This window comes from Lissotriton helveticus, chromosome 6 (assembly GCF_964261635.1).
Source record: "Lissotriton helveticus chromosome 6, aLisHel1.1, whole genome shotgun sequence".
Classification (NCBI taxonomy): domain Eukaryota; kingdom Metazoa; phylum Chordata; class Amphibia; order Caudata; family Salamandridae; genus Lissotriton; species Lissotriton helveticus.
This window is the reverse complement of record NC_136067.1, coordinates 591,052,385-591,068,340: the sequence shown is the minus strand read 5'-3', so window position 1 is coordinate 591,068,340 and position 15,956 is coordinate 591,052,385.

The following is a 15,956-nucleotide window of genomic DNA, read 5'->3' as shown; positions in this document are numbered from 1 at the left end:
CCATCAGCTACTAAATACCAAAATGTATTAAGTAGAGGGTACTGTAAAATAATTTGTTTAATACAAAATGCAATTACTTTTCAGTCAAAATATTCAGCAATTTATTTATATCAAAGGAGTTGTTTCATTATACAATAACTAGATCAACACATAGATATCTATTTTATAAAAAGAATTTCAACAACTCAATTCAATATCTATAATATAATTCTCCAATGTTAATACATTCACATGCAGCATATTTCTTCAATATGGATAAAGCCGACACGTGTTTCATGACTTCTGTTGCTTTTTCAAGGCTGTAACGATACAAAAAACACCAAATAATCAAATATGCATATTTGAATACAATCTTTAAATAATTGTATGGAGACAATAAAGAAAATCTTCTTCAAAACCGTAAAAACAAAAAAAGATTACATAATCATATATACAAATATATAACGCAGCCAAAAATAATTATCAATAAACAATAGAAACCAGCTTGAGCAGTAATTAGATCGCACTGCCTCCAATAAATAATGCATGTTGTGCAAGAAAAGTATTAATTGAAACCAATTGGGATCCGCACAAGTCACACCACTCTGGAACATGGATGTCTATTTTTTAGAAATGCTTGGTTTAGTTGGATTACTTGGGTACTGGCCGAATCTGGGGTCATATACCATAGCTACCCACATGTTTTAAAGACAAAAACGTAATGCTTCCACATTGTATTTCGGAGCAGGTACTATTTTTATCAGGAGAAGTGTGGCAACACAATATAACAGAAGATTTGTTATTATCAACTGAATTTACCTCCATTACTGGCTTCTAAATGTAAATCAGTGTGCGAGAAAGAACTCAGTGCAAATTGCCCTCAGAATTACATGATAGTATGAGCAAATCAAAAGTCAGGATTCTACAAATAACCACTATTCCTAAACTGAGTAACTTGGACACATGAAAAACACATACATTTCCTTCATACCCACTTTTCATGAATTAGATTTTCCCATATGAATTGCTGCAATTGCCAGGCTCCAAACCGGTCCGCATGCACCCGACACAGGTAACTATAGCCCGCAAGTGCATGTTGCGAATCCACCGACTGTCGAAGGGGCAACCGTTATATTCCCCTCTGCTCCCCTTGGTGGGCTTTCCTCGGAAGGAGGGATACTATACCGAGGAAGACTTGCGAGCATGGACTGACAGTGGAGTGACAGAGATGGAAGCCCTGTTCCACAAGGGGCAACTGAAAACGTATGAACAACTAGTCGAATGGTACGGCCTCCTGCGGGGGCAATTCTTAATGCATAGGCAACTGATGGACAGCGTTCGAGCATATTGGGACCTGCGAAGGGGTGAACCCCCAAACACTCCCAGTACTACACACGATACTGCGGATGGGGGCAGGCAGGCACCTAGTGACATGGCACTATAGGGCTATTCGGGAGTTAACTAAAGTTCCCCTGGACAGACCGCGCCAATCTTGGGAGGACGATGTAGGCCGAGTCTTCCACGACAAGGAGTGGACACAAGCGCTGGAATACCCGAAAAAAGTCTCCCGTAACTCCCGCTTCAAAAATATACAGTTTAATGTCCTGCATCGCGCTTATCTTACACCCGAAAAGCTGCAGAAATACTACCCAGACACAGAATTCAAATGCCCCCGATGTCAGACGCTAAATGTGAACTTCAAACACATGTTCTGGGCCTGTCTGTCCCTGCAGTCATACTGGAACAAAGTACACCACACACTGCATACATTAGTCCACCTACAGCACGTTGTCCATTGGGAGGTATGTGCCCTGGGAATTTACAAGAAAAAGAAGTCTGAGAAACTGCAGTGGCGGTTTGCATCCCTAGCCATCCTCCTAGCCAAAAGAAACATAGCCATGCATTGGAGGCCCCCACTGGACCACCGGAGGGGGCCTGGATAGGAGCAGTGAACAAGTGGGGAGCAGCGGAAGAAGAGACCCTGAGGGAGGAAGAGGTAAAAGGCACACGCAAACACCCAATCTCTATGGAATGGGCGCAGCTTCTCATACAATTTAAACAAGAGACAACCGTAGAGGACACCCCAGAGCCGACACAACCCCCGCCCTGTGACCCCGATCGAAACCCCGGCCCGCAGCCCCCACCATTGAGTAGCGCTCCCTTGGAGGAGCTGGCACACCGTGAGTAGTCGGTCCTGCTCATGTGATCACCTGCCGATGTTATGGGTCCCCTCCCCCCCCTCCTGGGACATGCATGCCAGCCCCCGCTACCTAATGACTAGCCCATACGCTGGCCGCATGTGCCACGCACCCCCACCTGCCGTGCTCCTCCCCCCTCCACTCTTCTCTTCTTATTTTTTTTTCTCGGGAGGTACCCCCTTCCATAGTTACTAGTTCAGTTCCAGTTGGCAGTTCGGAGTCCGACTCATTTACACAAACGTGGACACTTGCACACCTCCAAAGGGGTAGTACACTGACGGAAAGGCAGCGGTTCCATCCGACCCAGTTAACACACTACTCAAGGGTTCAGGCATACTCAGACCTGACGTACTACGATGAGACAGCTTGACGGCAAACTCAGGGGACACGCTTTTTTTTTTTTTACAACTGCTGTATTCCAAAGACTGGAGTCAATTTGCTGTTGTCGAACCATGATTGCTAATGTTAAATACTGTTTACGTATATGCTGATGGACCTGTGACCTGTTTTTATGTCCCACAAGGGATTTTTTTTTGAAAATGTAAAACCTTAACCGCATCGATGCGGCGCATATTTCCGCTGTGCGCTAACGCTAAACGGAAACCTATGCGTTCATGACGAGCTCAGCTCGTCATGAGCGTACGAGAGGTGTACCTCATGACGAGCTGAGCTCTTCATCAGCGTCGAAGGTGTTAATAAAAAAGATTTAAACAAAAAATCCAATTAGTAGAACCGGAGATATGTAATTTTAAAAGTTTAGGTAAAAATGGTGCTTAAAAGCACAAAGTGCCAACTGTGGTTATCTGGTCGTGTAGAATAGGGACAAAGACACAAGTTCATGCCAACCGTAATGGAGCATGGGTCAAACACAGGGATACAGGTTAGTCCCAATGACTAATTGTACATTATGCCCTTGACACGGAGCGTTGCGCTTTGGCAGTTCCAAGGTGTGATGCAAGGTCCTGCATCATGATGCGTTGATCTGCATCAGTTCCGATGAGTCGCTGCAAGGGCTGCAAGACGAGGTCCACGTTGAGTTGCTTAGCGTAGCGTCAGATCTGATAAGGAGCTGCGAGGGCTGCAATGTGAGGTCCTGCGTCGAGTTGCGTCACACTGCAGTTTGTGATGGGGACCACAGCTGGGATGGCAGAGCACCTTTAGTCTCACTTCCAAGGATCCAAGACAAGGCGCATGTCCAGTCCTTCTTACTCAGGCAGAAGGGCAGCAGGGCAGCAGGGCACCAGGGCACTAGGGCACAAGAGAAGTCCTTCTGGCAGCAGAGTGGCATAGTAGTCCTTCTTCTGAGTCTTCCACAGGCCCTGAAGTGATCTGGAGAATGGGTTTCAGGGCCTGATATTTATTCCGGGTGTACACATTGAAGTCAGGAAGTTTATGGAGGCTCTCTGAACAGAGTTGTCAGGAATTTCCTTCCTCCATGCCCTGGCCTAGTGTATTTGAGGGCACAATAGGCTAGTGTGAAGTCCTCTGTGTGTGAGCTGGGCCAGTGCCTTTGAAGTGCAAGCGTCGTAGATGATAGCTCTGCCTTCCTATCAAGTCAGATATGGCCCTTTCTGCCAACACCCAGGCTATTGTGATGAAGTCTGCGAGGAATATACAAATGCCAACTGCTAACTACACCCAGTCATGTGACCCAGGTACAAACTGCGGGCACTAAATGGTTAGGGCACAATAATGCCAACTTTGTAAAAGTGGCATTTTTAGAATTGTGACTTAAAACCTGACTTCGCCATTAAAGAGGATTTTAAATTATAATTCCTGAGACACCCAACTTGACATTCCTACCTGCTCCCAATCAAAAGTTAGCATTTAATAACTGTAATAAGGTAACTGTTAGAAATGGGGTTTCTGGTTGGCTAGGAAATGCACCTAAGCCAGGCAGAACCCACCACTCTAGTCAGGGTAAGTAGGTTATGCCCCAAAGATAACTTGTGCTCAACCAATGGTAGCTTAGCACAGGGCAGCCAGGCTTATCATCAGATGCAATGTGTAAAGCATTTGTGCAACCTTTATCACCAGAAATCACTTAAAATACCACAAAAACTCCACACCATCTTCTAAAAATAGTATTCCTTTATCTCAATAAAATAAGACCAAAGTGACAAAATCCAATTAATATATCATATGCTATTCACTGATAAATAGGGAGTGTTTCAAAATACATGAACATTCAGATAAGCATGAATTAGAGGTATTTCAGAAGGTAGTGCCCTTCTATTGGAGTAATTATGGTAGTATTGGTGCTTGAGAGAAGCGCCGTCTAGAACGGTGGGAGACCACATGCGTCTGGAGTAAGGGAAAACCAGCCTGTCCTGAATGAAACAGTCAATCCCAGCTAGCGGCGCTAGTGTGTGTGGAAATGTTTTTAGATAACAAACAGGCACTTCAACGAGGTAGTGCCCATTAGCAGGTTGTGGACACTCCCTTTAAGGGAGTTATGGTGCTGTCTCCTGTTCCCTAGACACGTATGATGCCACTTCAGGGAACGGTGACACCTCGAATCAGCCTCACATGGGCCGAAAGTACACCAGGCATTTCAAGCAATACTACAGCGGGTAGGGCGAGATTCCTAACAAAGGGGTGGTAAAGTTAGAAGTGCCCGTGCACTTCTCTGGGGATCCTCGCCGTCCTGCCGGTTTAAAAGTGATTCTGTGTAGGAAGGTCCGTGCGACTCGGAAGCGCCAATGCACTTCTCTACAAGACTCTGTGGTCCTGCTAAAGTTGGAGTGTGAGTTTGCTACACTCGGCTGTTAAAGTCACCTGGCGGGTCTGCGGCTGTACAGGTGTCTTTTTTAGGACCTTGCAAGACCTCACTGGTCCCTGGTGTGGCACATGGGTCTTGGCAGCAAACCCGTAGTCAGGAGGCTGCCTAAGTCAAGATTGGTACAGGTGCCGGCAGGAAGATTTAAGACTTTTCCCACACAGTATTTCCTCTGGGGACTTGAGAGTGCTTCGTCCAAATAAGGTGTGGACTCATTGTAGAAGCAGCAATACTCAAGTGGGGGGGACCATTGGGGCCAGTCCCAGATTGCTGTTTGCTGGGGAAGGAGGTCTTTGATGTTTCGGAGACCTTTTAGGAATGGGGGCCAGCTAGCAAGCCCTTGGAATTCTTAAAGGGCAGGGTCCTTCCTCCCTACGTGCAGAGGCAGCACACAGCAGGCCAACGCAGCAGAGCACAGAGCAAAGGGGCAGTCCTGCCTGGCAACACAGCAATTGGCTAGTAGAAGGCCAAGACAGGATGTAGTGGCAAAGTGGCAGTCCCTTCTGGCAGGATAATTCCTCTTAGTTGCAGAGTCTCCTCAGGACCCTAAAAGGAATTAGTTTGGGGATGTCAGAGGTCCAGGACGTATATCAAAATGTGTCTTTGAAGTGGTCAGACAACGAATGGGAGAGGGGCAAGATGGCGACCGCTGCTTAGCCGGCCGACTGTCGAGATAGTGGCGGTAGTGATCCGGCTCAATTATGGTATGTGGCTCTGCGATTGAGAGGTGAGCAGTGCAGACCAAGCCATCGGTGTATCTGATGGGTACACGAAGGGCACTAAGGACACTAAGGACGAAGGACAGACTCTGCTCTATGTGCCGCGGCAGATTCCTATATACGAGAACCGATAATCCAAGACCTGTGCTCCCGCTGTGTTCTCACTATGCTCGCTGTATGTTCCTACCTTGAAGGCAAAGCAAAGGGCAAAGGGCAAAGGCGCAGGCCGGCATTTTGGTGGCTCTCATAGCATATTACCCATCTCTTGTCACCAGACGCTCTGGAAAAAAACTCCAGAACAGCTCTGGAGAAGCACCGCTCCGCGGTGACTGCATCTGACTGCATCTGATTCCCTGATCATCCGCCCGATCACCTGATTTAGCTCCCGATGTATCCGCACTCACTGCCTGTCACCTGGGTGCGGGACGCTGGGGGTGTCCTGAACTGCTTCCGAAAACAGCGCGTCTAATCCTCTGAATTGTCTGCTCTTCCTCTGCTCTCCCCCGCACTGTGTCCCACTCCGGCCACCATTCATCATTGTCTCTACACTCTGCATTCTGCCTTACTTTGTAAGCAAGTTGTCAAAAGCTTTTTCAAATTTGGGTGACAGAGTTTCGAATTTGGAGGAGAGGATTGTTGGAAGAGAGGCAGATGCAGCAAAGGCCTTGTCCATCGCAGAGGAACATTCTGAGCAGATCAGGGACATTCAATGGAAACCTGAAGAATCACAAAACAGGCAGAGACGCAACAATCTTCGTGTATTGGGAATACAAGAGGGTCTTGAAGGATCTGACCCCAGACGATATACAATCAATCTCTTCAAAGGGGCCTTTCCCGAACTGTCAGAATGGAACTGGTCAGCACAAAATTCAAAGGGCACACCGCATTCCGCTGAAACCACGGACACCAGCTAAGGTCGGGGAGAGACCCAGGGCCCTACTCGTCTTTTTTGGGAACTTCCTTTTGCACCAGGCAATATATGAAAAGGCAAGGCCAGATGCCAAAAGATCAGCTGCAGGGGTCTCTTTCTTTGTCCGCCCTGACTTTTGCCATGTGATGGTGGAGAGACGCTGGCGGTTAAGACAGCTCATCAAACCATTTCAGGACAAAAAAGTACAAGTGTTCTTGATTAACCCAGTGCAACTTAAAGTAATCAATAATGGTTCTGTTTTGCCTCAGAGGTGAAGGCCAAAGAATATCTGGACACACTAGGCAATTATGAGGTCATCCTGTTATAAGTTTTATCAAAAAGTAGCAAGCAAGTCTTAGAGCTACCAGTCAATCTGTGTAACTAGTACGGAAGGCTGTTTAAATCTGACAAACACTAGAGGAGGATAGGGGGCAACAAGGGGCACGTGGGGTTTGGAATTGAGGTCTAGGACTAGGTTTAGGTCTGCAATGCCAGTAATATGTGTAGTTAGACACGGGGTTAGTGGGGACAGCAATCAGAGGTCGCTAATCAGAAGATTCTGAGTAGTACTTTTCCCCCCTCCCCCGCTGCAGGCAAGACCGGTGAATTTCTATTATCTATATATGATAAGTAAGGGTCACTGTGAAGATATTTCTAAGTTAGCCACTGTCCACTCTCGCAGTATACATCACATGTTCGGACTGCTGTCTGAGCGCCCCAGAAGGGTGGAAGGGTGTGCTAGGGTTGGGAGGGTGGGTGGGAAGGATGGTAGGTGTGGGGGGAGGGGAGGGATCGAGGGAGGGAGGAGAGGTCCATAAAGGAGAAAGAAAAGTTCAAAAAGATTCACTATACCTGGTTTAAAGTTTTGGTTAGAGGGATTCATGGAGAATGTCTGAGGTGTTGGAAAAGGAGGGTACAGATATCTGAGCGTAAATTACAAACTCGTAAGAGACTTAGCATCTGCTCTGTTAACGTTGGGGACTACATGATTGGGGTAAAAGACAGAGGATGGGTCAATTCATTAGATACAACCAAATCGACATACTCAATCTTCAGGAGACCCATCTACCGTGGGCCAAGAAACATATGCTAAATATAAGAGGATATGAGCTGTTGGCTTGCTCCTCCCAAACGTCCAATATTAGAGGAGTTGCTATACTGGCTAAACTGGATTTGGGGGGAATTAGACGACATCTGGCAGATGTTCATGGTCGCTGGGTAGTGGTCGAAATGGAGTTGGGCTTTACATTATGCACCATATATGGTTCGAACCAGGATGATCCCAAAGTTTTTGATGGTCTTGAGCATGAATTGCTGAATTGGCCCACTCCTTTTGTAATTTGTGTGGGCTTCAATATATCTGCAGAGTTTACAGAATCATGGATAAAAATCCCATATCAGGGACGAAAGCTCAGGGTATTTCGTGCTGTAACCTCATTAATTAAAACTGTTTGGGGTGAGATGGAGCCTAATAATCCTGCATATACATAATTTTCCTTTCCAGCTAAAAAGTTCTCTAAACTAGATTATTTCTTTGTATCTGTCATGGAGGCAACTAGGGTAGAAATTAAGAAGGTACCAAAAGTAATTTCTGACCACAACACATTGATCCTTCAATGATGATCTCATTTGAGAGGCTGGCTCAGTATATGCTGTGCACTTATGTCCGAGGGGATGCGGCTGACGTGAACCCACGCATGTCACCGTTGTGCTTCCTGTTCTGCTAAGCCCCGCCCACAGCCGCAATGTCCGACGCCGATGCCGAATCTCTTCACCGCTCCGCTCTGCCCCTCCATGCGGAGCACCAGATGTAAAGACTGCGACACTCTTCTTATTTTTCTGCCTCGGAGGACAGATGACCGAAGCGGGGCATCGCATCGCATTGCATTGAGCGGTTAACTGCTGACCTCGCCGACTTGCCCAGTTGCTGAGTTGCGGCGCGTTAAGCCCCTGGACTGCTGAGGCCTGGTTCCGCATTTGCCACGGGAGTCGGATGATTGGTGCAACGCGACGCAACGGTAAGGCACTGAGCCTGTTGAGGCTGCGGCAGATCCGGGATCGCTGAGGCCAAGATCTAGGCAGGCGGTGTGGAGCTGTGAAGCTCAGGTGAACGCCGGGTGTGCTGCTCAAGTCTGAGACTGTTGGCAATTTTTCTCTTTCTCTGTTTGCTATTCCACTGAAGTGGTTCTCGGAGCACATATCTCGCATATACTCTGCTCTCGCTACCATTCCTGCAAAAAGGGCCTTACTCTCCCTGCAATAAGATCTCCCCTTGGTCCGGTTCAAATCGGTTCAAATCTGTTCAAATCGAGTAGCCAAATCGAGTAGCCCACACGCAGCCTTTGCACTCTGGCTGCACCCATGGCGGCTAGAGCTAGGGGTAAGCAGGTCAAAACGGACCTAGCAAGGGTGCTTCTAAAATCGCCACCAGTGACCATACCCCTACCTGTGGCCAAAGGAGGGGAGACAAAAGGCAGAAGATATATGCAGCAATGGAGTGCTTTAAAGCTTAAAGCGATGGAAGCAGCAGATAAATACAGACAAAATAAATATAATGCTTTAAACAAGCAAGCGGAGGAAGAGGACCTGGAGGAAGGGGAGGAGGATGAAGATGCAGAGACACTATCTGAACTTTCAGCAGAATTGAGCCTCTGGCTGTTGGTGAAAAAGGTGAGGGAGAAGGGGAAGACAAGGTGGATAAGATGGACAGCACGGCCAACGCTGTTAACATTGTCAAAAATTTAGCTAAGAGGGTCGAGAGTCAATCAACCCCCAAGCAGTATCCTCTCTTCTCTAAACCGCTGCTCCAACAGGGACAATTCACAAGTACACCTACGTGAGAAGAGACCAATCAAAGGGGAGCAAGTGGCACAGCGGAGCAAGAGGTTTCTAACGTAAGAGGGAATATAATAAATCCAGAAATGCCTGCAATGCCAGTGGCAGAGGCAGAGGCAGGCTCAGAAGAAACGCCAACGGCAGTGCCAAATGTCAGCTCGCTCCCCCCTATTAATATATCTCAATCCATTCAAAATCGGGCCTCTTCAGTCCCCTGCACCACCTTGTCCCAGACCTCACCTCAGCCCCTCCCATGCTCCAAATCGCAGTCCCAACCTCATCACAGTCCTGCCAAAATTGAAAAGATGGCTCATTCTGCCGCAAAAGCACCGCCTGTGAATATCAACTCCCCACCATCTCCTACAGTCATGGCAGACTCAGGTCAAGGCATATGTCCACACGTGACTCAAGAGGACGAACTTTGCATACTCCCTAACGCTTCAAAAGTAAACTCTGTGGAGGATATGCTTGTTACTATACTCCGCGAACTAAGGGATCTTCAAATCTCCCAAGCCCACGAAATATCACAGCTGCATAACAGGCTCACGAAAAAGGAGGAGTGCCTTGGAAATCTCCCCATGAGGGTCTCGGAGGCCGAAGCTCGGATTTCGACCCTAGAAGATACCCTAATGACGATGCAGAAAGATCTCCATGCAGCAAATAGAGAGAAATCTCAACTAGCGGAAAAACTGCAGGACTTGGAAAATGATAATAGGCGGTCCAATCTACGATTAGTGGGCATTTCCGAGGGCCTGGAAGATAAGGATGTGGTAAAATGGTCATAGTCCCTGTTAAAAAAAGCAATACCTGAGCTGCAAGGCGATTTAACGATTACAAGGGCACACAGAGTCCCTGTGCATAAACCCAATAACCTGAAATACCCTCGCACAATATTGCTTAACTTTTCGAACTATAGGATAAAAGAGAGAATCCTAAACACTGCCTTTTCGAAGAGATCATTCAACGTTGATGGAGTGAATAACTTACGGATTTCCCGGATATGTCAGCAGCATCTGCCTACAGACGCAGGGACTTTGTCAAAGTGATCGACTCCTTTAAAGATAAGGGTGCTCAATCCATGATTGTACAACAGTCCAAACTGAAGGTGTTAGCCAAAGGGAGATTTTTTATTTTTACAGATTTACAAGAACCCCAATCATTTCTTGAAGGTCTCAGTGCATAGCTATATGTTGGATATTTAAATATTTTTCTGTTTGAGTAAGAAAGGGGCGGCTGCAAGGGGGAACAGGAAGCACACAAGGATGCAATAAAATGGCATCCACAAAGAAGAAAAGGACACAGAGAGGGACGGAAGTGGGTCACGGGGGATTACCGTCCACTCTAGGGAGATTTGGGGAGGTAGGTGAAGGGGTGTTGCAGGAGGTCAAAAAAAGAGTTCATACACCAAGAAATTCTATGGCCAAATAAATTGGCACCGCTACGGCATGGAAACACTTAGTAGTATATCAGTAGTAGCAGTTTGTTTTACGTTAATTCATCTGTCTTTTCTTAGCACGGGAAGGTACTCAAGATCAAAGTTGGGGTGCCCTATTATAAGTACCGATTGTAATATCGCCTAAATCATGGCAGCTTGTTTTAGAGTGGAAAAGGCTGTAAGCTCTGAGTCCTATGTCATTTGCACTTTAATTGCTTTCTTTGCACAATGGGCAGATACAAGAGGCTATAGATTCTTTCCCTCCACTAGCATTGTTTCTATACTCTTGTTCGCTACTGACCTTATATCTCAGGGTTCGCATAATGTGCACGTTTCTGCACTTTAAGTGTTGAAGTCTTATGATTGTATTCGTTTTTTGCATTTGGAACATGAGAATTGCATATTTTGCACAAAAGGGTGTTTAACTATAGCCATGTATTTGCACTTTAAATGCTATTCCTTCTCAATTACTTGCTGCTATCTGGAGTATTGGTTTGCGTATTTTGCACAAGGGGATGTTTAAATTCTTCCTGAACATATTTTATATACACTCTTCTTTTTAAGCATCTTAACTAATGAGAAATATGTTGAAGTTTCTCTCTTTTAACGCAAATGGCTTGAACAACGTCCGCAAAAAAAATGCTATTGAGTGTTGGTTAAAAAGCCTCAGTCCGGATGTTATTTATTTACAAGAAACCCACCACAGAGCCCAGGCTGAATTTGACAACATTTTAAAGGGCTGGGTGGGTCATAAAATTTGATCAGTAGCTGGGCTGGCACAGAGGGGAGTATGCATTCTAGTAGGAAGACATGTAGGATTTTCCCTGGAAGGGTCATTTACAGACCCCAGTGGTAGATGGGCACTTGCGCATGGTAAATTAAACCACGTAAATATAATTTTAGCCACAATATATGCACCAGTTATAGATGACCCGCTCCCAATCCTACAATTGAAACAAGCTTTAACGGGTATCCCCGGGCATATAATATGGGGGGGGATTTTAATTTTTTACAAAATCCATTAGTTGATTCATCCAAAAAAGATCGGCGCCAGAACAAACCCCAAGTCGCTATCGCCATACAAAGCTGTAAATTAGATCTCGATGTTACCGATTACTGGCGATCCTGCAATACCCTCAAACGTGAATATTCTTGCCACTCCGCAAAATATAATTCAGCATCTGGGTTAGACTTCTTTTTAACATCATATGGGTTAGAGGTACATAAATATGTCTGTTGGACTTTGGCCCTTAGGGCAGGTTCACCCCTAGACTTTTTGCTGGAAAAGGGTGACCTGGAGATGGTGATTTTGGGATTCTGCGCACTTTCACTGTGTCCCAGGGGAAAGTGCGTGCGCACTCTGAGTGCATGTGCTGAGCTAGGCCTGCCCGCCCATAGGAATGCATGGGGAATGTATGTGTCCCTGGTAGTTCCTGATGCGTGGGGTGTACAGGCTTGAGTCTGGTATGTGTGAACTCGTGAGAGTGAATGCTGCGCAACGGTGTATGCAGCATGTATGTGTCTAGTAGCGAAGAGCCATTTCTAGACATGGCTGTACGTGTGCTGTGAGGGTGCTGGCGTGTGATTGGCTGGAGCTGGCTGGCATGCCAGGCTCCAGGAAGTCTGGATGGGTCTGCCCGGTGGTGAGTGGGAGATTAGCATGAGTGATGTGTGGGAGGAGTGTACCTGTGTCCTGGATGGGCTGGGTTTTCCCCACACAATGCTGGCTCCGCCCCCCTGTGGTGTGTCTAATGACCCAAGCCCTGCCAGTGAATAGAGAGGGTGGTTGAGGTAAACAGAGTACTCAAGAACCAGCTGCGACTGGTTCCGCCCCCACTCTGCACCCTTGAACAAAGGAATGCACTGTATAAAAATGGGGCTGTGTCCCCACTGAAGTTGTTCTCTTCTAGGATCCTGAGGGGCTGTTGCTGCTGTCGCTGGGCCAGAGGACCGCCACTTGGGGTGTCTCCCTGCCTGGAGACCCAGTGTGCTGGCTCTGGGCCCAGCCTTGCCCCCTCCTGCCTTGCTGAAGGACATTTTGTGGACCTTTATCTATTGCTTGCGCTGGTGAGCGCTTTCTGAGGTTCCTAGCGCCTGGGAGCGCTTCGTTTTCCTTCTAGCGCCTAACAGCGCTTTATTCTGGCTGGAGCGCTTGGGAGCGTGTAATTGCCCAGCCGGTGCCCACCCGGCATTTGCTCAGGAGTGCTGAGCCCCTCGAGTGCCCACCTCGAGTTATTGTTTATTTTCCCCGTTGAGCGGCTGCCCACGCCGCATTTTCCTGTGGAGTCACCGCCGCAGCCCGGAGTGTTTTTAAAACGTTGCCGGGCCGCTGCCAAGTGCGACCCGGAAGTGGTTGGCCGGCCGGCCAATCAGTGAGCGGCCCGACGGAAGTCCCGCCCCCGCAGCCGTGACCCGGAAGTCAGGCAGGCCGGGGGCAGGACAAAGAGGCAACCGGAAGCAGACGGGAGGCCACCCCGTGCTCCGGTAAGGGGAGAAGCCGGCGTCTTTCCTTGTTCCCCCCCCCAGGCTCCCAAAGCGAGGGAGAGCCCAGGAGAGAAGGGAGAAGTGTGCCGAGAGAGCCCCGAGGAGCGGGAGCTCTCGTGAAGGAAGACCGCCGCCTCGAGGGACAGCCTGGACTCAGAGGAGTCCAAGCGAAGTGAAGAGGAGAGAGCCCCGAGGAGCGGGAGCTCTCGTGTGTCCCCAGTGCAGAGGAGAGAGCCCCGAGGAGCGGGAGCTCTCGTGTGTCCCCAGTGAAGAGGAGGAGCCCCTCCCTCCGCCACAGGAAGCCGGTGAGTGGGGCCCCGGGGGCATTCCTTCTTTGAGCCCGGAGAGGCTCTGGCCGCATATTTGTTCAGCCCACGAAGGGCTCAGGGGGCAAAAGTGGTAACGAGCCCTGAGAGGCTCGTGAGGGCATTTTGTCTCTTGCCCTGAGAGGCTCTTGGTTGCAGCAGTTGTTTTCAGAGCCCGAGGGGCTCGTGTGGGCACTACTTGAGTCTTGAGTCCAGGAGGGACTCCTACACGCCCGCATTGGTGCCTCCTGCCCAGAGTGGCTCGAGGCACCCCCAGTGTTTCTAGGTCCCCCGTGAGGGACCCCAACAGCCCAGTGAGGCTGCATCTTTTGTTTTGCGAGCCAGAGAGGCAGGGGCCATTTGTTTCGCGAGCCCAGAGAGGCTCAGGAGACAGTCAGTTGGGCAGAGCCTAGAGAGGCTCCCACGTTGGCCCCATCCTCATCTCCAGCTGCCCAGCACTTCGTGGGCAGCTGCCACGTTTAGGCCCTGACATTGGGACACATGGACAGTCACAGGTGGTGACTTGTGAGATTGGCGCAATTGATATTGTTTTTACACCTCTGAATGAATGTCATGCATTGCATCATGTGTTTTCCTCTTACACCCCTACAGGTATTGTAATACATAGGTGGTTGTTTTCTCCCTAGTACAGGTGGTGCTAGTGAGGTCCTGGTTACCAGTGATTACTGGTTGTGCGCTCTATTGTTATATTGTGTGCTATTTTGTGCTAAAGTAATTTTACTTTCTGAAAGTGCTACTTCTGATTCCTGACAGTGGTCCAGGTGGCCCTGTCTTGTAAATATCCCCTTGTAAATTCTGCCCGTGCCTCTGGCACATTGTAAAGTTTGTGTTTCATCTAATGTGTTTTGGTGTAATACAAAGGCTATTTTTATATAACCTTGTGTGGAGTTTCCTTTGTGGTGGGCCTTTGGGTGTTGTTGCTGGGGTGCGTGCGCAAATACTTAGCCTACATCGCCTCCAAGTTTAGCCTTGCTGCTCGCGCCACGTTACCTAGAGGGTGAGTAGGGGTTATCTTGGCGTGTAACTCCCTTGCCCTGACTTGGGTGTGGTGATCTCTGACTGACTTTGGCGAAAGCCCTGGCCAGCCGGGGATCCCATTTCCAACATTGGCGGCAAGCGGTGGGATAAGGATTTGTGTTTGCCTTGTACCTTAGTAGCGGCTGGCTGCACCACAAAACTCTGCATTTTAGATGACCACATTTTAAGGGGATTGTTTTTTTGGAAGTTTCATATTTTCTTCTCCTGAAGGTATCATTGTGCAATTGTGTCCAGTGCATTTGTTCCCCTGCCCCGCGCCCAGAGTCTGGTACCTGTGTCACTTGTGGTCAGGTTGAGAAGTCAGGGGTGGTAGAAACTGCCTTACTAGTCCGAGGGGGGGGTTGTGTGTGGATGAATGGTGTTTGGCACTAGGCAAGTGAGTGGAGTTCTCTGGGATAGAGAGCTTGCTGATACCTTGTGAATTGTGTACTCCTGTGTTAGCTCAGACCCCTAGGTTCCCTGTGTGATCTCTTCTCTAGAACGTCTGCCAGAATGGAGCCTGCTTTTGATGTCTGTGATCTGTTTAGATACAGTATGGGAGAGTTGGTAAGGTTCTGTGAAGAGAGAGACATAGGGGTGGATGAGTTAGACACTCAGTCCGAACTTAGGAGCAGCCTGATCCTATGGCAAAAGTGTCAGTGGGACCTTGAGCGCAGTGAGGAAAGGGCCCGGGCTTCACACCAGGAGGGTGGTGGGTCTGTGGGGAGCCCTGAAGATTCAGAAGAGGAGGAAGAGAATGATAGCACAGGGACGCCAGCAGATAGTGAGGACCCCATAGATAGGGAGTCCCTTGCTGGGTCCAGCATAGGAGGCAGCGCCTCATCCCTTTCCCTGTCCCCAGAGGAGCTGGAAGATAGGAGGAGAGAAAGGGAGCACCAGCTGGCTTTAGAAAAGCTCAGGTTGGAGCATGCCCAGGCTATGGCACAGCTGGGCATTAGAAAGCAACAGCTGGAGACCGAGAGGGTCTTAGCGCAGGAAAGGATAGAGGAGGCTGAGAGGGCCGCCACCAGAGGCAAAGTAGCTCTGGAGGGTAGACTATCCCCTGCGCGCAGTGTTGAGTGTCTGGATCCCCCAGGGAGGGTTGGGTCCAGTGGTGGCAGCTATTTAAATCTCAGTCTAGAAAGTCCCAGTTCCCAGAGTATGGTTCCTGTTTCCCCAGGGGAGGAGAATAGGTTGAGGTTTAGGAACCTTAGGAAACCGTCTCATCAGTCTTGGGAAGACTTTGAGGATGACTGTTGTGAAGCCCTGTGTGA